Source organism: Eptatretus burgeri, chromosome 13 (assembly GCF_056783735.1).
Source record: "Eptatretus burgeri isolate ZD-2024b chromosome 13, Ebu_testis_v1, whole genome shotgun sequence".
Taxonomy (NCBI): Eukaryota; Metazoa; Chordata; class Myxini; order Myxiniformes; family Myxinidae; genus Eptatretus; species Eptatretus burgeri.
Window position 1 is genome coordinate 44,618,935 of NC_140973.1, and position 26,413 is coordinate 44,645,347.

At 38.3% G+C, this 26,413-nt stretch overlaps 1 protein-coding gene and 1 long non-coding RNA gene across 6 annotated transcripts in view; one reads left to right on the forward strand and one right to left on the reverse strand.

The window, feature by feature from the left end:
- Positions 1-16,594, forward strand: part of LOC147014341 (uncharacterized) — a 200,664-nt gene extending 184,070 nt beyond the window's left edge. For both annotated transcript variants that reach the window (XR_015050742.1, XR_015050741.1), the window contains one exon: positions 15,213-16,594. This is a non-coding gene — a long non-coding RNA (uncharacterized LOC147014341). The remainder of the gene's footprint in view (positions 1-15,212) is intronic.
- LOC147014342 (BCL11 transcription factor A-like) overlaps positions 1-26,413 on the reverse strand; it is a 118,759-nt gene that overhangs the window by 14,759 nt on the left and 77,587 nt on the right. The gene's annotated exons all lie outside the window — the stretch shown is intronic.

Genomic DNA, 26,413 nt, shown 5'->3' on the forward strand with positions numbered 1-26,413 from the left:
ACCCCCTAAAAACATGTTTTTTGGGCGTGGCTCCGCCCATAATGGGCGCACCACGCCCATTCTCAGAAAAACACAACTAGATCATGATATTAACCTCCCACCAAAATTTTATCAGGATCGGATCAAAACCCATGCAGTTATGCTCGGGACAGACAGACAGACACACAACAATAACGAATATAATGGTCACTTATTTTTTTCGTGATAATATTTTTTCGTGAACCAATAAAGATATATATATATATATATATATATATATATATATATATATATATATATATATATATATATATATATATATATATATATATATATATATACATACACACATACATACACACACACACACACACACACACACACACACACACACACACACACACACACACACACACACACACACACACACACACACACACACACACACACACACACACACACACACACACACACACACACACATCCTGGTGTTGGCGCAGTGGTTAGGGCAGCGGCTTGGGATCTAAAAGGTCCTGAGTTCAAGCCCCGTTGGGCCACTGAATTAATACACCAGGGGGTTGACTCAGCCTGTCATCCTTCCGAGGTCGGTGAAATGAGTACCAGTATACTGGGCCGGTGTATACCCCAGTTAAAATAGGTGTACCAGATCCCTGTGTCGTAAGAGGCGACCAGGGTTGCGTCAGGAAGGGCATCCGGCGTAAAACATGTGCCAAATCACTATGCGGATCATACGGATGATCCGCTGTGGCGACCCCTAACGGGAGCAGCCGAAAGAAGAAGAAGAAGAAGATATTATATATATATATATATATATATATATATATATATACATATATATATATATATATATATATATATATATATATATACATGTCGTATTCTGTGCCAAATGCTTCTTGCTTTTGACGAACTATCCATCAGGACAGAGACATCAGAAAATGTTTCACCTCTAATCAAATCTCACTGTTAAACACAAAGGAAAAGAGCAACTTCTTTGCCCTTTGGCATTGTCAATAGTTGTCTGGGTTTCAGTACCATATAGTTTTACATTACAATTATTTTTTGTGCTTCCTCCAGCCGATACTTTCCCTACATTTTCACTTATCCTTGTCCTCTTTCCCACATAATCCTTCAGTCTTTCTCTCTGTTATTATATCGCCTGTCCCCTTATTTCTTTTTCTCTTCTCCATTTTTTTTATTCTCTGCCCTGTTCACTTTTTGCCTATTCCTCTTCATCTGCTCTTGCTCTCTGTCACCTACATTTCCATAGGTGTATCCACCTGAACCAGTAAGTACCTTGCTCATTATGAGGATCCAATCTGGAACGATCAAACTGCGAATGTAAAGTCAGCAGGGAGCATTATCATGGAGCTTGTCGTAGTGTGAATGGGACATTAAGCTGGCTGTCCTTTATGCTGGTACTCACTTATGGGCACTGACAATTCCATGGGATCTTAAATAAAGACATTTGGGAAGGTATTCTGGCCAAATTACATGTTACCTCTGTAAATATTTCCTTTCCTTATCAACCTATAACTGCTGTTTGGGCCCATGGAAGATCCCTGAATGCCAAACCTCAAATCAAAATAAATTAAATCGAATATCAGGACATCGTAAGCTCTTCCATGAGCCAGTGTGTGTATGTATATATATATATATATATATATATATATATATATATATATATATATATATATATATATATATATATATATATATATATAAATATAAATATTTGTGGCCAGACATGACTTTGATGGGACCAGTGTCCCAAGACATAACATCCAACAACCAAAACAGGTTGATACTGGAAGCATGGCACGTCAAAAGCAGAGAGGGTGGTCTAACTGGGGAGACTTTTGACATATCCACACAAATATACACCTCTGATAAAAATGGCGAAAACGTGATGGTGCAAACAGCTGGATAAGGTGAGCAAAAAACAGTGCTCAGTCCACAACACCACAGCCACACATGCACAACACCTAATGGGAACACCAACAATCACACAACCCACATCCAACCCAGACACAAAACCAGCCATGTTTGTATAACAGAAACAAAAAAACAAGTGCACACACACACCAAATCCAAATCCAAATCCATTGAGACCATACTCTGTACAGAGCATTAGTGATGCTGAAGCAGTCTCCTGGGCTATTGATAACAATCCTGGATGGGTCACCACTCCAACACAGGAGACTTGAATGGCTCAATCATCCCAGCAAGCTGGTACTCATTTTGCTGACCTCAGAAGAATGACAGGCTGAGTCAACCCCACCTGGTCTGAATTCAATACCAAAGCAAGATTTGAAATCAGGACCTTGGGATCCTAAGCCCACCAACCATCAAGTCCAATGGACCAACACTGACCCGGAATGTACATGCTGTCAGCATGTCACACTTAGGGTCAGCGTTGCTCTTTTGTTGAAAACACACACACACACACACACACACACACACACACACACACACACACACACACACACACACACACACACACACACACACACACACGCGATATCAGATCTAAAGCATATCATAACAAAATAGAATTGTCGAATACCATAACATCTGTATGTGTTTTGTGCTGACATAAACTGTTGTCCAAACAGGAACACAAGCAGAAAAGTAACTGTGATGACGAGAGTGCACAGAAGAATATACAAGGAGTCAGCATTATTATTTTTATATATTGATCGAAGGCTCACTGTAGAGCTTCCACATAAATCATGTGCAGGACAAAGATGTCGGTGGACACCAGTGTATTCTAATGTGAATTGCAATGACATTACTGCAGTTGACAATGGACTAATACCTATAAAAAAAAATCTATATATGGGATTTGAACCTGCATTCCACCAAACATCTTGAGCCAGCAGTTTGGATGAGAACACGAGACAGGTCAACCAACCCAACATTCGGTAAAAGTTACAAAGTTATGCTGAAAAGTTAGCGCAGGAAGAACAACCCGGGTGTCCAAAGTCGTTCGCTTCAGTTTGTGTCAGCATCTCACTTTGGATCTGCAAACAATGGGATGCCACATAATCAAGTCAAAGGGGCAAAAAAAAAATTGTTTGGGAGAAAAAGAAAACAAAGTGGAGTGCAAATAAAGGACGTCAGGAGACCCTGAGAGAGTGGCAGGACCTCTAAGAAGCATTTCACCAAGTGAAATGCTAGTGCACATACACTCACAAATAATGGAGCGTCCAAGGACGGGTGAGGTGTGCTGTACCCCCTGCCTGAGTTTGGGCAGTCATTAAAAGTGAGGTGCACACGTGTGGATCGAGTTTCTGCATCTTGTCGATGGCCCCCCGGCCTGGAGCCTCTTACCGCCAAGCCTCTAGAGCCGATGGAGAAAGGCCACGACAAAACGGCAGCTCTGCCAATCGATAGCTCGCCCTTCAAAAGACTGCCCTGCCGCCCAATAGCTGCTGAAGGAAAGGGAAGGTACGGGGGCGAAGGGGGAATAGAGGGGTATTTCGGCCCAACCGGCGCCACATAAAAAAAGGATACACCATGGCAGCAAATTTAGCCATTTCCCATGGGGTCTGCTCTCCTTGGAGCCTCTAGTCCACAGTTGCCCCTGACATTGCTCCCTGCCAAAATGCTCACACAATTTGGTGCAAACTAAGGGGCAGCTAGCTGTCTTTCCCCTAGCTTCCAATCCACTCCCTCAATTTCCCACCACCCCTCCTCTCCCAAAACCCGCCTTCATCTCGAGATTCTGCACGATGAAATAAAAACACCCTATGGGACACGTATTGCCTTCCTTTGCAAAGACAAAGCCTTTCACACCATTGTACTTTACCGTCTGTACGACTCGCTTCAACCATTCAAAATCCCTCACATCATATTGACCGATCAATATTCACCAGTATCAATTGAGGTTCTGACCTCCAGCATTGCAAACCTTTGTCTATCCAGGATAATTTGATACCAAAGAAGTATCCATTTTATATCTCTATCTATTCTTTGCACCACCAAGGAAGCAGTTATCACAACTGACACCAGTCTTCTGTTCATAGGAAGGATCACATAACCACCAATTCAAACATAGTCCATTACGCACTTGAAAACAAGCCACAAGCCTTGAGTTCTGGCAACAGCAACTGTTATCCCATCGGGACTTCGGGCCCATGGATTTTGATGAGTGGCATCACCTTCAACTGCACTGAAAACCGAGATCAAGAATCCAGACTCAAACAATGCGCTCATCCACATTGTGAAGGTGACAAAATGAGAGAACACAGATTTTGATTAAGAGCACTTTCGAGGCAAAAATCACTAAAATAAACCATACAATTAGGGTCAAGAACGCAACATTATAAAAATGTAATGGTACTCGTGTCGATAATTACCTCCACCACCGAAGGTGGACGGAGGTTATGTTTTCACCCGTCTGTCTGTTTGTCTGTGAACAGGATATCTCAAAATGTTGTGGATGGATTCAGACGAAATTTGGTGGAGAGGTTTGGTTTGTAACAAGGACGAAATGATTAGATTTTGGTTCTAGATCCGGATCAGGATCCAAGGATTTTAAAAGTGATTCTTCTCCACGGAGAGAAACGGCCAAAAGCAATTTATTTACCTCCGCCACCGAAGATGAAGGACGTTATGTTTTCACCCCTTTCTGTCTATTTCTTAATTGCCAGAATCCTTTGGATTTCGGCAATTATGTTGGTCGGTTGTGTGTGTCATTCTGTGTGTCTGTCTGTCTGTTTGTTTGTGTGTTTGTTTACCCTGTAGCAGCCACACCGTTTCGGCGATCATGACCAAACTGGGTACAGACGTCGGCCATGGTCCAACTTAGACACTTGTCGTTTTTGGTGAATCGATGTCAAAGGTCAAGGTCACCGAAAAACCAAAATTCTTATTTTCGCAATTTCGTCCGCCAAAATGGTCGTATCGACTTCAAACCAAATCCAAAATGTGCATCTTCCAATTCTGCATCCAACCATATGTCTCATCGGGGTGTTACACCAACACCCTCCTTAACAGTCGGGGGTCGAATGTTAGGGGGGTCGGGTCAAAAATTTCAAATTGCGATAAAAATGCAATTTCAAGTCCGATTGACTTCCAAGTTATGATCATGACCAAACTAAGTGCTATAACTCATTAAAGAGTAGCACTATCGACTTATAAAAACCAAATTGATTTCCAGGTTTTCGACGACTATAATTTAAAAAATGATTCTTCACCATTGAGAGATAGGGCCAAAAACGATATAGAGCACATCTCAAAAAGTTGTGGATGGCTTTGGATGAAACTTGATGGACATGTTGAGTGTGTGGAAGAATTGATTCAATTTTGGTGAAGATCTGGATCCTGATCCGACTTCCAGAATTTTAAAAATGATTCCTCACCATTGAGAGAAAGGGCCAAAAACGATATATATAATATAGCATGATATCTCAAACAGTTGTGGACGGATTTGTATGAAACTTGGTGGACATGTTGAGTGTGTGACAAGGAAGAATTGATTCAATTTGGTGAAGATCTGGATCCAGATCCAGATCCGGATCTGATAGTTTTTTAAGTGATTCTTTACCATTGAGAGATGCAGTAGGGCGAAACCGATATATGGCATGATATCTCAAAAAGTTGTGGACGGATTCAGATGAAACTTGTTGGACAGGTTGGGTGTGTGACAAGGAAGAATTGATTCGATTTGGTGAATCCAGATCTGGACATGAGGGTTATTTAATTTTTAAAGTGATTCTTCACCATTGAGAGAAAAGGTCAAAAACGAAATACTGTAGTACTGTATAGCATAATATTTTAAAAATTTAATGGGCCCCATATGATCTCGTGGATCAGGCATTACGTAGCGGAGGTATGCGCTCTACCAAGTGCCCTTCTAGTCATGACTGCATCCAGACAGAATCAGGAGTGTTTCCTTAAGTATGAGAAACACCTGCGATTATTTGGGAAGTGTGATAAAGGATGACCATTGTACGTTTGATCTCATTTGAAGCTCACACGGTCCATGGGGGGGGGGGCGGAGAGAGAGAGAGAGAGAGAGAGAGAGAGAGAGAGAGAGAGAGAGAGAGAGAGAGAGAGAGAGAGAGAGAGAGAGAGAGAGAGAGAGAGAGAGAGAGAGAGAGAGAGAGAGAGAGAGAGAGAGAGAGAGAGAGAGAGAGAGAGAGAGAGAGAGAGAGAGAGAGAGAGAGAGAGAGAGAGAGAGAGAGAGAGAGAGAGAGAGATATAACATAAGATGCTTCTAAATCGTATTATGGTCTGCAAAATTATTTTCAAAGGGCACATGACCTTTCACCTGTTCAATCTAAAATCATCTTTGTATTACAGTCTTCCTTTGCTAAATATGGTTGAAATATCTTGAGTAGTTAATAACTTATTGTTGCACAGATTCCCAATTGGAAATCCATAGTTATGCCAAGTTTAGTCAAAATCCCTTCAGTGGTTTATGTGGTAAGGTCCAATAAAAGAAAATACCAGTTGATCGTCTGGATTTTATTTTTATTTTTTTTAAAGGAAGGAGGCCCTTTATATTTGTTATTTTATTGTTGTTTTTTTTCAAAATGACCATCGGCTTTTAGTAACCGAAAAATTATGTATCCGACATGCCGGTTTTTTTTATCTACCCCTCCCCCCAATTTTTTGATTAATCAATTAATTATTTAATTATTATCGATTTATTAATTACATGTTTATTTTATTTCTCATCTGTGCAATATCTCAGGCACCTTTTGAGCTCGGAAGCCGATATTTGGACACAAAAGTGTAATTTGTCTATAAAGGATATTTTTGATTTATTGATTTAATTATTCAATTAATCGATTCATTATTTTCATTCTTGTTTGTCCAGGCGATATCTCAGCCATCCTTTCAGCTAGGAAACTGAAATTTTGGGGACTAAAGTGAAGATGTGCTTTGGCAAAAAAAGGTATTTATTAGTTTTTGATTAATCAATTAATTGATGAATTACTTATTCATTTTATTTCTCAGTTGGGCAATATCTCAAGCACCTTTTGAGCGAGGAAGCTGATATTTGAACATGACAGTGAACAAGTGATTTTGCTATAAAGGGTATTTTTTATTTATTGATTAATCATTCATTTTTCGATTAAATACTTAATTTTCAAAAAGTTACAGATTCGGATGAAACCATGGTGGTTTAGGTATGCTATTCGGCAATTGATTGAGAAATCAATTATTTTACGATTATTTTTGGTTTATTTTAATTATACAATTATTCAATCAATTATTGTACACTGCTTCCTCCCAATTCCATCTCCATGTGCTGCACGGCGGCATTGCCGGGTGCCGAAAGCACCCCAGCGATGTCGCGTGCTGGAGGATGTTATTTTTTATTTGGCAGTGCAGTGCTGTGATGGGAGCAGTGTACTTTGAATGTACCTGTAGTTGTTTTATTATTGTTTAGTTTGGGGTTTATTGTTTAGTCTTTTGGGGAAGTAACCGTCAGTCCTGCAAGGGGCTACTTTTTAAGTGGTGTAGCAGTATCGCTGCACAGCTTCTTTTGGTCACAGGTATGATTTTATTATTTTTCTCATGATGTTTGAAAAAATAACAAACAATAAAAAGGAGGCGGCTTCAAAAAAGGCAGCGGGCGTAGACGATCAACCGGTATTTTTTTATTTTGCCAAATAAAAATCTGATACTTTTAGGTAAAGGTCACAAGACCGTTGACCTCAAAATTTTAGCATTTCATCTTTGCATCCTAATACACATTTGTACCAAGTTTGATTTAAAAAAAATCCCTTTAGTGGTTCAGAAGTTATCGTGCTGGATGCACGGATGGACAGACAGACAGACGGATGACCCAAAAACATAATTTCTTTGGTGGCAGTGGCATAAATATATAATAGGACATGCAAGGAGCACACAAACAAAAACAACCACAGCCACAACAAGAGCGGCAAGAACAACTACATGTTTCATAGATCCATTTTCACGTTTCAATTCATTTTACATCCTTATGTAATTACGTAGACAGAGATGCAATTACGTGTGTGAAGTACAACATGCTGTGTCTCTTGATTAAACTAGTCAGAGAAGAGATGGCTAGGCACCGCGAGCATAATATAAATTGGAAAAATGGTTTCATTGGAACTTAAGGGTCATCTACATCATATGTATGCAAAGGTGAAAGGAGGGATGGCATGGGAATTGAACAAAATTGAATTGGAGAAATGGTCATGTCAGGGCCAGGCAAAAATGGTATAGTTATGACTGTGGTATATGAGAGTTGTAATCTCACATGAGTAGGTGATATATGGGGCTTCTGAGGCAACCATACTGTTACGGCTGTGGAAATTCGCAGAGCACCATATAGGTCCTTAGATCAGTTATGTCGATAAGTCTGTGTTTAGATAGATTTCCCCACTGATGTTTAACGGGCAATTATTCGTGTGCAGGGCTGTGATCTTTGAGTGAGCCGTTTTTCTTTTGCTATCGTTATTTTGGACCAACCGCATGTCAACCACCACAACCGCCTTCAGAACAACCACCTTAACCACAACCGCCCAACCACACCACCCACACAAAACGCCAGCCACCCCACCATTACGACAACCACCGTAATCACCACCGCGTTTCCACCTCGGCACACGGTTGCGAGAAGCCTGGCATTCGGAGGAGGAGAACGGACGACGGCCCCACCCCCAAACGACAAACCCTACCCGGGAATAAAAACCAACGAAAGCTATGAAAACAAAAGGAAAGGCCCCGATTCGGGAGGAAAAACACCCTGCTTCTGGAAGTTTCCGCGCATGCTGGCAGGAGGGTCGGGAGAGATCGGGGCGGGCGGAGCTCGAGATAAAAGGGGGCGCTGAATGCAAGGGAAAGTTTGTTGTTGGGGTTGTTGTGTGTGGAGGAGAGGGAAGAGTTGTGTCAGAGTTGTGGGCAGTTGTGTGGAGCTTTTGGTCACTGAGTCGCCTGGAGTCTGGAGTAAGCAGGATGGTGAGGAGCGGGAGAGATCGGAGCACAGCGGAGCCAAGGCGCGCGGCCTGCCGTACCGTGCCTAACCGTGGGTCGCTGGAGAGGGAACGTCGAGGGTCGCCCCCCCCCCACGAGTCACCACGAGGGTGGAGGTAACCAGCCCGGCCTCTCGGAGCGTTTGCGGTCTACCCGGCTCCGGGCTCATAAAGACCCCAAGAGGTCCAGTCTACCCCTTGTCTGTCCTGGGGTTTTTCCTTGTTTCTTTGCGTGAACATTGTGGCGCCATGTCTTTAAGTAGAATTGTTAAGTGTGTATATAATAGATAGACAGTCGTAGCTCTTTTGCATTGCTCGCGGTTTGTCCCTTACATGATACATAATTACATGCGTGCTCTCCTTGATTGCATACATAACTGCATGATTGCCATTGCTGCATTGATTGACGTGCATGCCTGCATATGTGTCTTGTGAAATAAATGTGCTTGTTCAAATGTTCACCCGTTCGTTGTGTCCTTTCCCTTATTGAACTGCCATATTGCACTCGGAATATAGTTGGTTCTTAAATAACCGATAATAGAATCGGGTCCAACGGGGCCTCGCGATAACACCCTGCTCGGTTATCCCAAAACGAAGCAAGCTGCTTAAGCGGCTCATTTCCAAGCGGGGCCCGTTGAGGTACAATCTCTCGGTAGTTTGCCCGTGCGATTAATTAGGTAAATCGACTATTTGGCGATCGGACCCTGTAGCGCGGGTAGAGTACGGACAAGGTTGTGGTGTGGTTAAAAACATACCCGTGGCTGGTTTTCGGTGTTGATCCGGAAAGCCGCGACTGGATTGCTACGTCGGTGGGCGAAGCGGCCGCTATTGGCTAAACGCAGTCGCTCGCACGACGGCGGGCGGAAATCCACAACAATGCAAATGAATGGGGAAAAGGGGAAAACTTTCTGACTCAAGGGCCAAAAGCCCAAAATTGGAGACTGATTATAAAATAATCTCCCCTTCCCATACAAATGAATGGTAAATTCTCTGGCTCAAGCCCCAAAAGCCCAAAATAAGAGACTGATTTTCTCCCCCCTCCCATAGAAGCAAATGTAAAATTGAGACTTAATGATTAAAGCACTTCTTCCCTTTCATATTTTCATTCCACTCAAAGAGCGAACTAACAAATATTTGTCCATGTTCTACTTTGGGGAATAACTTAATTTTCCGATTACATTCATCACCATCGAGTATATTCACAAAGATTACTTTGGAACTTAGTTTGTGGTTTAAATGTCTTTGTTGAGCAGAAATGAAATGATAAACTTCTCTCAATGCTCTTATTTGACCACCTCCTGAGCCACATATCATTTTGAGATTGTAGTAAATTGTTTTTCCATTGTTCAATTGATAACCATCAAAATTGTCAGTCCATTCAAGGATATTAATTTTTTTCTTTACATCCTCCAACTTATTTGTAATTAAATTTATCCGCTTATTTGTTTTATCTACTTTTACCCCGGTTATTTCTTCAATAAGACTAATTTGAAATTTCTCACATTCTTTATGTTTTCTATTTAAATACCAAGGCTAATTACATCTCCACTCTTTGGTTTGGTTGTTGCTTGGTTCTATCATTATTTTATAAATCAGTAAAAAGACGGTGGTAGCCTGTGAAAATTCCAAACCCAATATCTTAGCACTTATACTTATAACAATAAGGGAGACTATTGATTCCATCCTCTAAAATATATCTTTTATCATCAAAAGCTCCTCATGCTTTCTTATTTATCTCTTCTGTTTTTCATTGGTGTTTATAACTTCTTATTGTATTCATTTTTCTGTACTCTTCCTTCTTTGAGGTTAAACAGTTGTAATAATGTTTAAAGTTTATTGTTTCCTTGATTATATTTTTCTTTATTCCCTTTAGCTTCTTATCACACCTTTCAATGTTATTATTATCAATATACGTAAAAGCATAAGATTTTGATCTCAATCCTATAAATTCACTCATGACCTTCCCACCCAATTCATCTTTAAACTTACCAGTAACCTTTTTATTCTTTGATGAAAACAACACATCACCTGACTTATAATTACTTGTATCATATATATCAATATTATCAATCATATCCTCATATACATCACTTGTCTTAATTTCTAATATAAAACTATCTGTATCCATATGTAACAATTAAACTTACCAATAACCTTTTTATTCTTTGATGAAAACAACACATCACCTGACTTATAATTACTTGTATCATATATATATATATATATATATATATATATATATATATATATATATATATATATATATATATATATATATATATATATATATCAATATTATCAATCATATCCTCATATACATCACTTGTCTTAATTTCTAATATAAAACTATCTGTATCCATATGTAACAAATAAACTTACCAATAACCTTTTTATTCTTTGATGAAAACAACACATCACCTGACTTATAATTACTTGTATCATATATATATATATATATATATATATATATATATATATATATATATATATATATATATATATATATATATCAATATTATCAATCATATCCTCATATACATCACTTGTCTTAATTTCTAATATAAAACTATCTGTATCCATATGTAACAATGACACATTATCCTTATACTTTGATGTTAAATTATTATAGTAATAGTCATACATTAACGACTTTGACGAGTAGAGAATTCATGTTCCTATATAAATAGGTTTATCCATTTCAATACTCTCTTTTTTCAAATGAATAGCACAAAAGTTCTCTGAAAACACCTCCTCTCGTTCAAAATTTGGTCTATTAATTAACTTTGAAGCCTTTTTCCAAGATGTAGCAAGTCTTATGTTTTGTCGATTCTGAACATTTGCCATAGTCTTTCCAAATACAGCATTATTCATTAATTTATAAAAGTCCTTCTCAAAATCTGTTTTTGCTTCTGTTCTCCTTTTTGTATTAAATCAATATACTTCTTTAACCAATGACTGTTTAAATTTCAAAATCTGATGAATTTACCTCACTCTCAACCCAGCAGATAAATATTGTCTCAAGTTCCTTTGATGCAAAACATAACTTTCTTTCTCATTTCATGTAGTAAGTAATTTTTCTGGAGATTTACCTTTTATATTGAATGACTGTTGGTAATCACATTACCATTCTTTTCTTGCACTTTCTTTATCAGGGGCATAAGGTAGGTCTTTATGTTTGTGATGAAGTTCGTCTGGATATTTTAAATCAACCTCAAAATAATATCCAACTTCAGCTTCATCCAATTATTTTTGAGAGGAGAAAAGTCTTGTAAAACTTTTTTATAATGTTTTTCTTTAACCCATTTAAGTTTTGCATAAGGTAAAGATTGAGACATAGCCCACCCATACAAATTGTTAGCATCATAATACATCAGGTAAGAGTTGTCCTCATTCTTATTATAATCAGGAAGATATTTGTTATTTGTTTCAGCATATGTCTTGGAACATACTTGAAATATTCCTCCTATTTTAGCCTTCTATATCATTAAAAGCATATCTATATCACTGATTAATTCCAAATTTTGTTTTGTCATTTTTAACATAGCACTCTAAGCCAAACCCGGGGCTGTGCAATAGTGAACGGGGTCTAATCCATAAGAATTTTTATTATGACAGACTGTTCAAAAAGTTTCAAACACATCAGCCAATAACAATACATCAGTTTTAAGATACAAATCATGATATTCTCCAAGATTCTTTATGTTAAACTTCTCCCAAACCTTTTTAGCTTGTGTATAATCTCTATCGGAAATATGAGTTTTATTTAACTTACCATAGAAACTTTCCCTTGAAGGAAGTTGTGCTTCTTTAAACTTCTCAAATGAATCCATATAGTCATATGGATATATTCCCTTTTGTGATAAGAGATCAATCTCTTCTTGATTTGAGAAATGTGATTTAAGATTCGGGAAGTTTTTAATATTTGATGCTAAGTTAGATAATGGAGTTGCCATAAACTTGTATGCGTCAAGAAATCTGATATGGGTTATGGGGGATGTATGAAATGTTTTTGTGAATGACATATATTTTTGATCTGTGTTAGGAATGGCAGAAATATCTCCAGATGTCTTTGAAAGTTTATTTATAAATAGATGTGTGTCATAGTGAGCGTTGTTGTGAATAACGACAGGAATAAAGTTTGGAGGCTTATCATTTAGATTACAACGGGAATGAGCTGGACCTCTATATTTACCAGTAAGATGACAGTGATCCCTAACCTTGACTTCTCCCTCAATTTTCTCCTCACAAATATGACAGATACTGTTCTTTCTAAATTCCTTTTTATCTCCCTTTGTAAATGACATTGGTTTATAGGTTTTAACCATTATTTCTCTTAGTCTTATACAGTCTTTTTTCCAATTGTCTTACAAACTCCTCTGAGGCATCTTCTCCTCCATAAAGTTCTAACTTGTTGTATTCATCACCAACAGATGATTTGATATTATAACAGAAACCACAAGGAGTATGTTTTTGATATTTATTTGTGTATGATTTATTTGAATTTGGAGAAACAGTATCTATCTTTTCAAGGATACTTTCAAAATCAGCATATATCACAAACAGATGTTTTATAGATTTGTTAAAATCTTTGAATTTTATATTTGAACCTTCTTTTGGTAAATTGATTACGGGTGATTTATGATTACTACAATATTTTGAATGTTGATTTAATCGTTCTTTTGTATGAAAGGAGTTGAAACATCTCTTGCAAGGATACGTTTTACATTTTCTCTTGTATAGTTGTGATTTGGTTAATGTTGATACATTTTTGTGAAAGCATAATGTGATTTTTTCCTTTGAAGTAAAGTAGAGAAGGTCAATGTGTGTTTCATCATTTTTATGGTTGTTTGAAATTTTTAATATCTGAACTTTGTTTGTATCCGTTAATCCATATACATTAACAGATAGATTTTTCATTTTCTCAAATTTAGGAATATCTCTCAATGACATTGGAAACTTTAAATCTTTAACATTTAATGTATTCCTATTTCTTATAATGTTCTTATTCATATTTCTTATAATGTTCAACCCTTTCAGGATTCCATTGTGGAGGATGTAAGTGAGCAAGAACAGACCATAAAAACATTTATTATCTTTGTTTTGAATATTAAAAACCGCTTTCTTAAGTTTTATCTCTTTTGGTAAATCAATATAAGAAGAAGCTTGAAGAGGATATGATTTTAAGATGTGTATATCTAAAAAGACTATTTTTGTAATAGTAAATCTACTACCTATTACAGTGTTATCAACATCTTGTTCTTGTCTCTGGAGTTCATCGTAAACATCACATCTTACAAAATCTTGAAATGATGAAATAAAGTGAGGGTTTGACCTCATATAGGGAGTAGTTTCGTCGCCCTGTCTTACCATATTTCATTTTACTCCCATATAAAACTTTAAAGTTTTCATTTCACTTAATGTGTTTTTAATTATAGTTTCAATCCTTTGTTTAACCATGTCAACAGCTTCCATGATTGAAGACGGTCCAGGGTCTTGAAAGCGAAACAATCTTATTTTCATATGCCCCATAAATGCTCCATCAGGGTTTTCAATGGAGAATTTAGTGGCACCTTCCCTTATTTCATTGTTCTTGTGTTTGCGTGATTGAAGGTGTCTATTATAAAAAAATTTTTTAAAGAATATCATTATCACATCTATCACAATGTTTTGTTTCTTGGTCAAGTGGAGATATTTGTCTGAAAAGATTGAATGTGTGTTTGTTGGTTTGAAGGTGTTTTTTATAGCATTTATATTCATGATTACAAACATCGTAGTACGTTGTATTCACCATATTTATAAAACAAAACTTTGCTTAAACTAAGATTCATCTTCGGTACTTTCATAATCATCTATAAAACTACTTTCATAACTATCATTTGAACACAAACTCTCGGTATCATAACTGTCATCACTCTCATAATCTTCCAAATCTTCAGTTGAATAATGACTCGTATTTAATTTGTAGAAAAAAACATTACCATATCTATATACTTTTTTTCATGAACAGATCCAACGACTACATTTTTTTATATTAAAGGTAATTTTAAAATGATCCTTAACTACTATTGAACGAAATGTCATTTCACCTGATATATTAACATCCTTTATTTCATCAGGATTTACATCTTTAGGGTTGTTGAAAAAAATACAAATTTCTCCTTGCATATCACTGATGGTCTTATCTATTCTTTCTAAAGCTTCATCCATAAGGTTTTTCTTTTTTGATACTTTTTCTTGTTTCATTGCTTTTTCTAGTTTTGAATATATTGCCAGAAGGAGAGGAGAAACTTTTGTTCGAGCTACTTTAATTGATGTACATCCAGATATACGAAAAGCCCTTCCACTGAAGAAAAATGAAGAACTCATATTATTCACCATAATTGTTTTTATCCAATAGTTATATTTATCTTTATTCAATTTTACATCCTTGACATATTTCTAAGTATCTTTTACAAATGAAGAGATTGATTGAAACTTGTCTTTTGTGTCTTGATACATTTTATTTATTCAGTGAAAAAAGTTGGAGGATAAAATGGTTTTAAGCACAGATTCACCTTTAAATGAAACAGATTTTTCATCAAGAAAATTATATTTACCTTCGCAAACTTTGTTGCGAAGGTTATGTTTTGATCGCTGTGTATTTATTTATTTATTTATTTGTGAATATGTGTGTTTGTTTGTTTGTTATTCGCATAACTCCAAAAGTATTGAACTCAATCGCAGCAAATTTGGTGGGATGATTGGTTATTATCCGAGGACCATTTGATTAGATTTTGGGAGTGATCGGGTCAAAGGTCAAGGTCATGAAAAGGTCAAAATCGTCTTTTTACCATAGCGCGGTCAATTTGTATCCAATTTGCATGCAACTAATGCCAAAATGTTCAGAATTCAATGCCCCATCTTGTGATATGTGACATGACACAATGACGTAATAACCCTTATTAGCGGTTGGGAGTCAAAGGTCAGGGGGGGTCACGACATTGCAAAATGTGCGGTTTTAGTCATAACACGGTCAATTCTTATCCGATTTTCATGAAACCAACACCAAAATGTTGACTGTTCTTTTCCCCACACTCTAATACCAATTACAAAATTAAGAGTACAAAGGTCAAGGTCGAGGTCATGAAAAGGTCAAAATCGTCATTTTTGTACAATGAATGTTTGTTTGTTCACAAGAAATAACTTATTTAGAAAAACAGAAACTCATGTGTGCTAAATGCCCCTAAAATGCCAGAAAATAATATCTTATAATGTGACCAGTTATCATCAGATTGACTTGACACCGACACCCAAAAAGGTCAGGGAGTTCATACAGAAATTGTACAATGTACGTGAATCAGTGTCAAACAGCAGGAAATTTAATGTTTTTAAGCCATCATAACACATATGAGATGGCAGATGTGGTATGGGATTAAATACCCTCACAATCAACGGTTTCTGGAGGGGGGGGGCAATGTAGCGTTGGCAAAGGTATGCGCTCTACTGAGTGCCCGTTCTAGTTTAAGCAAAGTTTTACCTGAGAATATGGATAGTACACTAGATCTTGAGCCCCTTGAATTCCTTGATTCTGGTTATGACAAATTTGAGAATTGTCATGCATGTGATGGAGTGGGATTAAACACAGAGTCAAAAGCTTATAAACAATGTATATTCTGTGATTCTTCTTCTTTCGTCTGCTCCCGTTAGGGGTCGTCACAGCGGATCATCCGTTGTGATCCGCATAATGATTTGGCACAGGTTTTACGCCGGATGCCCTTCCTGACGCAACCCTGGTCGCCTCTTACGAACCAGGGATCTGGTACACCTATTCTAGCCGGGTATACACCGGCCCAGTACACTGGTACTCACTTCGCCAACCTCGCAAGGATGACAGGCTGAGTCAACCTCCTGGTGTGTATTAATTCAGTGGCCCAACGGGGCTTGAACTCAGGACCTTTTGGATCCCAAGCCGCTTCCCTAACCACTGCGCCAACACCAGGCTTATGTATATTCTGTGATTATATTCTAATTAATGATAATAAAAAATATAAAAGGGAATATAATTCTTTTAAATTTACACCAAAAATGATTTACGTTACAAGATTGATTAGAGAAATGAATGTAAATTATGAGGGTGAGAACACATATTTCCTTACAATGGAAGAAACTGAATGTATTGGAGAAATGTTCAAAGGATTGTTGTTATACATCATTCACGATTGCCATTTTTCAGGGAAAGATCAACACAAGATATTGTATAAATAAAATAATGGATAATCTTGAAATTAAACCCGAACTTAGGATAAAATATAGAGTTTCTAAAAAAAGCCAATAATACATTAAATAACATGTTTTCCAAATATATAAATGAATGATTTTTTACCCATTTGTGAAAATAAGATAAAATTTAACAACCATAAAAATCTTCCAAATTCATTAAGATGTCTCATAGTTGGTTCAGTAGATGTGGAAAAACCTGCTTACTTTTAAAGATGCTCCTTTCTCCCAACTTTTTAGATTATGATAATTTAATAATTTTCACAAAGTCAAGTTTTCAATCTGAGAATCAACTACTCTCACAAGGTTTTAATGCTGGTCTTCAAAAAGAAGATATATATATCGGTTTATTTAAACTTCAAAACAAACCAAATGATTACAACATTGAAGATATAATACAACTATTTTGTGATACACAGAGATATAAAAAGAAATCAAAACCGATACCTTGTATTCTTCGTGATAATGCGGATGATAATTTTCTCTCCAAGATTGATAAATCAAAAAAGAACCTCGTTATCTTTGATGATTGTGTTAATGAGAGAAACCAAACAGTAATGGATAGCTACTACACAAGAGGGAGACATTCTTCTTGTAATTGTATTTATCTTCGTCAATCATACTTTCAACTCCCTCGTCGCTCAATAAGAAACAATGCTAATACTTTTATTTTATTCAAGTTAAATTCAATAGATATAAACAATTTTTGGAGAGACAATTGATCTACATTATGTAGTGAAAAGGAATTTGGGGATTATATGAAGCACACGACTGAAAAATATAAATATGTTGTTGTGAAACAAGATGAGATATTAAGGGATATATTTTTTATTTTATAAACAATTACGTATATAAATGACAACTATTATTATAAATCTTGTGGGTAAATCTGCTTCTGGAAAAAAACTCATAAATCAAGGTTCTTGTATAGTACAAATGAGAATACTGTAAATTTGCTTAAAAAGCACCATGTAGTTCGTATTGTATCAACAACAACGAGCAATAAAACCTGGAGAAGTAGAAGGTGAAGATTATTACTATATTTCAGTAGAGGAACATATGCAATTGAGGAATGAAGGTCAAATATTTGAGGTTTTTCTTGGTACAACAAAATATTCACATTGTAAGAGTGAGTTAAAGAAACTAAAATCTGGTGGTCTTGGGATATTAGAAAATAATCCAGAATCCAGAATCCAGTTTTGTTTCAAAAATCGTGCTATTTTGTGAGTATTTATGTCGACGTTCTTACTTGGTGTTTGAGGCCTAGTCCTAGGTTTGAGGCCTACCGGTTCCACTCGGTGTTCGATCGTTTTTTTTTTGTTTTTGTTTTTTCTCCCCATTACCTTCAATTTCTATCCTCCCCATTACCTTCAATTTTCATCCTCCCCACTTTCCAAACATCCCCCATTCTCCCAACTAATCTCTTTCTTATCTCAAAAAAAAATATATATATATATATACCCAACAACAACAACAACAACACGCTCACCTTCTCCCGATTCTGCTACTTCTTCTTCCTCTTAACTTCCTCCTCGTCTTCCTCGATTTCTTTTTTTTTACACTTCCATGACCTAATCTGTTGAACTCTCTCATACATTAATATTAACAACAAAAACGATCTTATAATGCTTCATCTTCCTCTCTCACACATGTGGTACTCTTTACTGTTTCACAATGCACTTCTCTTCTGCTATTTTAACAGACTGCTCTCATTTCGACCTCTCCTTCATTCCTTGCCTAAAAAATCCAACTATTACAGCGCTTCTTCTCTCCATAATCTGAATTCGCCTTCATTGCATCCATCAAGAATTGTGTTAAATCGCATCTCTGACCTAAAACTTTTAAAAACCACAGTTTGCCATGGATGCTCGCTTTCCATCAACCATTCTTTTTTTCCAACTTCAGTGCCAACTCACCCCCCTCACCCCTCACTCTCACTCTCAAAGCAACCATCCCACTCTTCTCCCTCCAAGCCTCCCTCTTACCTCTTTCAAAAATTCCCCCCTCACCTTTCTCCCGCCTTTCATCCCCCTCACTCTTCCTTCTCTAAGTTGCCCCCCTCTCATCCACCAACCTGCCTCCCTCCACTGCCCTCTCACCTCCATCTCTTCACTCCACCTCCTCAAATCCTCAACTGCCATCTTCCTTGTCTCTTGACCCCCCTCTCTCCCAGCACCACAGAGCCTTTTCTCCTCCTCATTAGGCCCCCTCCCTCGCTATTCTGCAATACCCACACTCCTTCAGCAACCCTCCTTACCTCCCCCCTCGTCCCTCATCCTACCCTCCCCGCCCCTCCACCTCCTGCACCCAAAGCCTCCTCCCCTACCTCTTCATTAAAGTGTGGACCTCAAATATCCGGGGCCTTCGCTCAAACCTTTCAGATCTTTCCATGCAGGTTGCCACTGACAAACCAGACATTATCTGCCTAACAGAAACTTTCCTCTCCCAAGACGTGTCTGACTCCCAAGTATCACTCCCTGGTTACTCCCTCTTACGGTATGACAGACCTGAGCCTCGTCCTGGTGGAGGTGTTGCTCTCTTCATCAAAGACTCTATTCCTCACTCTCCCTGCACTGCTCTCTCTCCCCCACACCCCCAGGAATACCTCTGGCTTCGGCTTCCCCTCCACTCCCACCTCATGTTTATATGTGTACTGTACCGTCCACCGAACAGTGATGACTCCATCTACACCTCACTCTCCGAAAACATGGACCATCTTCTATCTTCTCATCCAAACTCTCTCTTCCTCTTATGTGGCGACTTCAATTGTCATCACGCCAGTTGGCTAGGTGTGGGTACCTCTCTCACCTGCCATGGGACATCAGCAAAAGCTTTCTGTGACTCATTGGGACTGACTCAATCGGTCAACTTCCCGACCCGGATCTCAACCAATGGTACTCCATCTCTTCTGGATCTGATTTTGACAAATTTCCCTGACAATATCTGCTGCTCTTCCTTCGCTCCAATTGGTTCTTCTGACCACGTCCTTGTTAAAGTGGACATCTCTCTGGCTGTCATCAGAGAACCACCTCACCGCCGTCGAGTCTGGCATTTCACTCAAGCCGACTGGCAGGGTCTCGAGCAGCCATCAAACTTACAGACTGGTCTCCTATCACTACTTTCTCAAACATCAACTCATCCTGGGAATTCTTTCAAAGAAACTTGCTCTCCCTCATGCACAGATTTATCCCCTCTCGTGTTCAGTTGTCTTACCCTTCCTCCCGCCCTTGGTTTACTGAAGCTTGTAGTGAGGCAGTTGTCCTGAAACAACTTGCCTTTGCCTCATGGAAAGCAAACCCAACTGAGGGCAATCTCAGTTCTTTCCACAAAGCTCGGAACAAGTGTGTATCTACCCTCAGGAGAGCCAGAAAACAACATCTTTCTCATCTCAAGTCTGAACTCTCAAACCTCTCTCCCTCCTCAAAATCCTGGTGGCGTTTAATCAAATCTGTTTCTGGTGTATGTTCCCCCTCCATCCCCTCCCTTACCTCAAATGGCCGCACTGCTGATTCCACACGTGATAAAGCTGAATGTCTAAACTCGGTGTTTGCAGCTAAATCTTGTGTCCTAAACCCATCACTATCTCTACCCACTTTACCCAGTCGCACCCAACTGTCCCTGGACTCTGTATCCTTTTCTCTGACAAGGTGGAGAGCTTGCTTTCAAACCTCGAGTCAGATTCTGCAACGGTCCCAGACGGCATCAGCCCACGTGTCCTCAAAGCCTGCTCTTCTGCTCTTGCTCACCCTCTCTCTGTTCTATTCACCCTCTCATTTTCCCAAGGTCATCTGCCATCTGCTTGAAATCTGCTAACATCCACTGCCCTGCATAAAAAAGGTGCAAAAACAGATCCCTGTAACTACAGACCAATCAGCCTTCTCCCAATCATCAGCAAGGTTATGGAATCCATCATTGCTTCAGACATGAAATCCTTCCTCTTCTCCAATGGCTTGATTTCCAATCATCAATTTGGTTTCAGACCAGGTCACTCTACCCTGGATATGCTGCTACTGCTCTCCCATCAATGGATGGAGGTCCTCAATGCCAGACAGGAAATCCGAGCCGTATCCCTGGACATATCACGTGCTTTTGACACAGTCTGGCACCCTGCCCTACTCACCAAACTCTCTTCCCATGGTATTCAAGGCCATCTCCACTCATGGCTCGCAGACTTCCTCTCCTGTCGCAGTCAACGTGTGGCCCTAAATGGAGTTCTTTCATCCCCTCTTCCTGTGCAGGCTGGAGTTCCTCAAGGTAGCGTTCTGGGCCCTGTTCTTTTTCTGGTTTTCATCAATGATCTCTCGGACTCTCTGGAAAATCCTCTATTTCTCTTTCCCGGCGACTCCACCCTCTGCCGTACCATCTGTCATCCCTCAGACCGGCAAGCAGCAGCTTCTTCGCTCACTGCAGATCTGGATAAAATCACAAACTGGTCCAACACGTGGAACATGTCTTTCAATCCACACAAATCTCACACTCTCACGATGTCTCTTCGAAAGGACCGTTTACAAAACCCCCATCCACTTTCTCAACAATCCTCTGGAAGAAGTCTTTTCTTTCAAGCTTCTGGGTCTCACTATCTGCCATGACCTTTCCTGGGAAAGTCACATTTCCAACCTTGCCTCAAAGCCAGTCGCCGACTGAGAATCCTCCGTCGTGCAAAGTCCTTCCTCGGCCCTCTTGAGCTCCTGACTACTTACAAAGCTTTTGTCCGTAGCCTGATGGAGTACTGCTCTCCCCTCTGGGCTGGTGCTCCTGCCTCCCACCTTTCTCGACTTCACGCTGTCGAAACCAGGGCTTTAAGATCATTGGCATCTCCCGCAATGAAGCTGAGTCTTTGGGCCTCTCACTCAATCACCGCAGGTTGGTCGGTGGTCTTTCTGTCTTCTACCGACTCCTCCTCAGCCTTGCCCCCCCTGCTCTCTCTGCGATTTGTCCCAACCACATTTCCACAGGGCGCTCAAGGTCCGCCAACAACCCCCTTCTGGTAAAACTACCAAAATCACGAATCACTGCTCATCTTCACTCTTTCATTCCTCTTTTTCCCGCCTTTGGAATAAACTTCCTCACTCTATTCTTTCCCATTCTTCCCTCCAGGCTTTCAAAACAGCTGTTCACCACCACCTCTTATCTTCCCCCATCCAAATCCTCGATCTTTTCTACCCCCGATAATCCACCCAAGCCCACTTCCTTCAATTCTCCTGCTTTCCTTCCTGAAAGTCCCTGTAATGTCCATCTTCTCCTCGCCATGTTCCCCGTCCCATCCCCATCCCTCTCCCTTCCACAGTTCACCTGTGTCTGTTCCCCAATGTTTTGTCCCTTCCACTCCCACCCCTCTTGTCTCATGCCTCCTTGCTGTGAGTTGTGTGTTAGCTCTCATACGAGCCTCGACCAAGGTATACAAAAAAAAAAAAAAAAAAAAAAAAAAAAAAAAAAAAGAAGAAATGAAACAAATTATTAAACATCTGAGTGGTAATGGGGTTAAGATTTTATCATTTGATTTTGATGTTGATGAAGAAACTCAACGCAAACGTATGAAAAGCAGAGATACAAGTATTAGTGAGGAAGAAATTACAACTCGTATTAATGTTAATAAAGAATTTGATGAAATATTTTAAGAAAATGATTTATTTGAACACATCTACTTTAATGATGAAGAAAAGGAAATTTTCCCTGTTGATCTCTACAATTCATGAAATGATATTTTCCAATAAATAAATGGATACGAAAGAAAGAGCAAGAAGATTTAAGGAACATCAAGAGTTGGTTTCAAAAGTTGGAAAACAACAGGAAGGCATAAAGAAGAAATGCAGACAGAAACTACCAGGTGAAGAAGCATTTGAAAGAAAACAAGAGAAAAATTTTTAACCACTTTAAAAAACTTACCAAGAAAAAATTCTAGATGCTTCCACAGGTCCCACAATAGAATAGACTCCCAAAAAACTTCAAATGTTAAAAGATTTCAGTCAAACGATGGAGGAAGAATTAGAGCATATAGGAGAATTAGAATATGATGATGAAGTTCACCACCACCTCTTATCTTCCCCCATCCAAATCCTCGATCTTTTCTACCCCCGATAATCCACCCAAGCCCACTTCCTTCAATTCTCCTGCTTTCCTTCCTGAAAGTCCCTTTAATGTCCATCTTCCCCTCGCCATGTTCCCCGTCCCATCCCCATCCCTCTCCCTTCCACAGTTCACCTGTGTCTGTTCCCCAATGTTTTGTCCCTTCCACTCCCGCCCCTCTTGTCTCATGCCTCCTTGCTGTGAGTTGTGTGTTAGCTCTCATACGAGCCTCGACCAAGGTATACAAAAAAAAAAAAAAAAAAACAAAAAAAAAAAAAAGGATTATTTCAACAACTGAAAGAGATCAATCAACCCCCTGATTATGTTGTGAATGCTCTCCAAAACAATGAATATTCAACAGATTTAAAAACCACAGCAGGTGTCATTCCAACAGAACAACCAGCAATATTCCATATTGCCAAAGAAAAGGTATTGATATTTAAAGATGAATTCAGGTTCTTGAGTTCTGCTCAACCCCCTGTTAAATTAACCCCCAGATTAATGTTTCTTCTCACAAAAGATGGAAGACAAGGTTCAACTGTGAGGGATAAATCAAAGTATTTTGATAAACCATTGGATATGAAAAATAATGATGATAGAGTATATATTGATCTGCTGGACTCTCTTAATTATAGGGTTAGTCTATCTGGTAAAAGTAGGAAGAATGAGAAGGAGAAACACATTATTCAGGCTTTAAGTAGGATTGGTTCAGGTGTTAGTTTTCTTCCAAATGACCCATTACAATTAGTTAATAGACTGTTATTGCTGTTAGGTAGTAAGAAGGCTGGAAATAACAATTGTTTTAATGAAGCATCAGCCATTTTGGACCGGTTGATGAACATGAAAATAATTAATAAATGTCAATACAAAGACATTTTATCTCATTAAATAAGATGAGAAGCACAATCCTTAGTTTTAATTTCACAAGTGACCACACATCTTCATTCCCATACCCACCACAACTTGACGCAACAAAAAAATATGAGGCGTCTTTATTGTCCATGGAATCTTATAATACCTTATTTAATATCACCGAGAAAAATGACAAGTTTAGTTATAATCCGGGAAGTGGATACAAAACGATAACAGTTTCACCCGGAGCATATGAGATTTCTCAAATATCTTCCGAAATTGCTCGTCTTATGAAAGAACAGGGTGATGAACCAAAAAAGATTGTTATATATATTCAAAAACATACTTCAAAATAAACGATTAAACTTAAAAATAACTACAAGGTTGATTTCACAATTGATAATTAATTTAGAGAGTTATTGGGTTTCTCCTCAAAAAAGATTGAAACTAATGGGACGTTTTACAGTGATAATGTTATTTAAATACCCTCAGGCATAAATTCGGTACTAATTCACTGTGATTTGATTGATGGCGCTTATAATGATTGAATACGAACAAATACAATATTTTCATTCAGCGCATACTCAACCCCAATTGGTTATAAATTCAATATGGAACCCAAAAATCTGGTTTATCTACCTGTGCCAGGAAAAACCATCTACAGAGTAAATTTTAGGATAACCGACCAAGATAATCGCATGATTTCTTTTAATGGAGAAATTATATCCATCAGAATTCACCGACGTGAAGTTTTCCAATAAATAAATACGATGGTTATTGTGAGGGAACACGAATTGGGAAAATATAAAATAATTACAGGGGATGGGATGTTCCTTTCCCCATACTACAAGGGTGAAGGTATGTATCTTGGTAGACAATACTATAAACCTAAGAGACAAAGGGGTGTCGGACATCAATTAAGAAAAAAAGGGGATGGGATAATTGATACTCTAATGGGTATAGGTTCAACTATTCTTAAACATAAAGACCTAATTGGTTCAACTGCTTCTGCTGTGGGAAATGTACCAGGTACTATAAAGAGTATACAAGATGCCCAAAAGGAATCTCATAAATTACAAGCATTCAAAGAAATTAAGAAAGGCAAAACTCAGTTGTCTCCCCAAGAACGACAGAAAATAATTAAAATACTTGGGTCAGGGTTTCAAAAGTTTTAACATCTTTTTTCCAAAATAAATACAAGTATGGAAGCAATTGATGGTATCTATGATTTGGATGATACCATTGTCATCTCAAACTCCACTAAAAAAGAAGACTACTTCCATGTAAATGCAATAACTGGAACAGACTGGAATGCAAATGCAACAAAAAGTTTTGAAATAAATAATCAACAAACTTATTTGAATCAAGCCGAAAGTTTCTTGTTGTGTAAATATACATTCACTAAGACTGCGACTAATACAAACGCTACACTCATAAATGATTTCTTCTGGAAAATGTTTGATAGTGTACGTTTGTACATTGAAACACAAGAAGTTGAAGCGGTTGATTATGTCTCTGCTACATCTGAAATGATGAAATTTTCACTATATTCATTTAGTGATAGAATGGGAAAGGGGGCTGTCGAAGGATTTATTCCTGATATGTCAACGGGAACAAACACAGACCCTGGATATAGTCAAAGGAAAGGAATGTATAATGATGATACAAAAGCAGATAATAGTTTTACTGTGGCACTTCCTCTAAAAGATATATTTGGATTTTGTGATCATGATAAAGTTCTGTATGGTCTTAAAATTAGATTTCAACTGCAAAGGAATGATAATGAAAAAAAGATTACTTTTTGGTGTTGGTAATGCTTTTGCTGCTCAGAATAAATTTGTTATTGTTGAAATTAGTTGGTATATTAGTGAATACACTCCTAACCTCAAAACAGAAGAGATGTTGAATAGAAGACTTAACTCAAAGAAGCCACTCAATGTATCATACCTTAAAAGAAGATGCCAACACGTTAAACTGAACTAAACCACATACACGTGGAATTTGGGTGTTCTGGAAGGAAAGCCACGATATCTGTGGCTCATTAAAAAAAACAGATGGTGATACTGCTACTGATAAGAATAATGCATTGAGTGATAATGCTGAGGTGAAACAACTTCGCATTTCTCTAGATGGAACATTTTATCCACGAGATAGATTGGAAATTAATTGGGAAAAAAATGATTATGCTGAAGCATACAAGTCTTACCAAAAGGTGTGTGAATGTAATGGAAATAAAGAACCCATTTTGGATATGACAGCATTTAAAAGTCTGTATACAATCT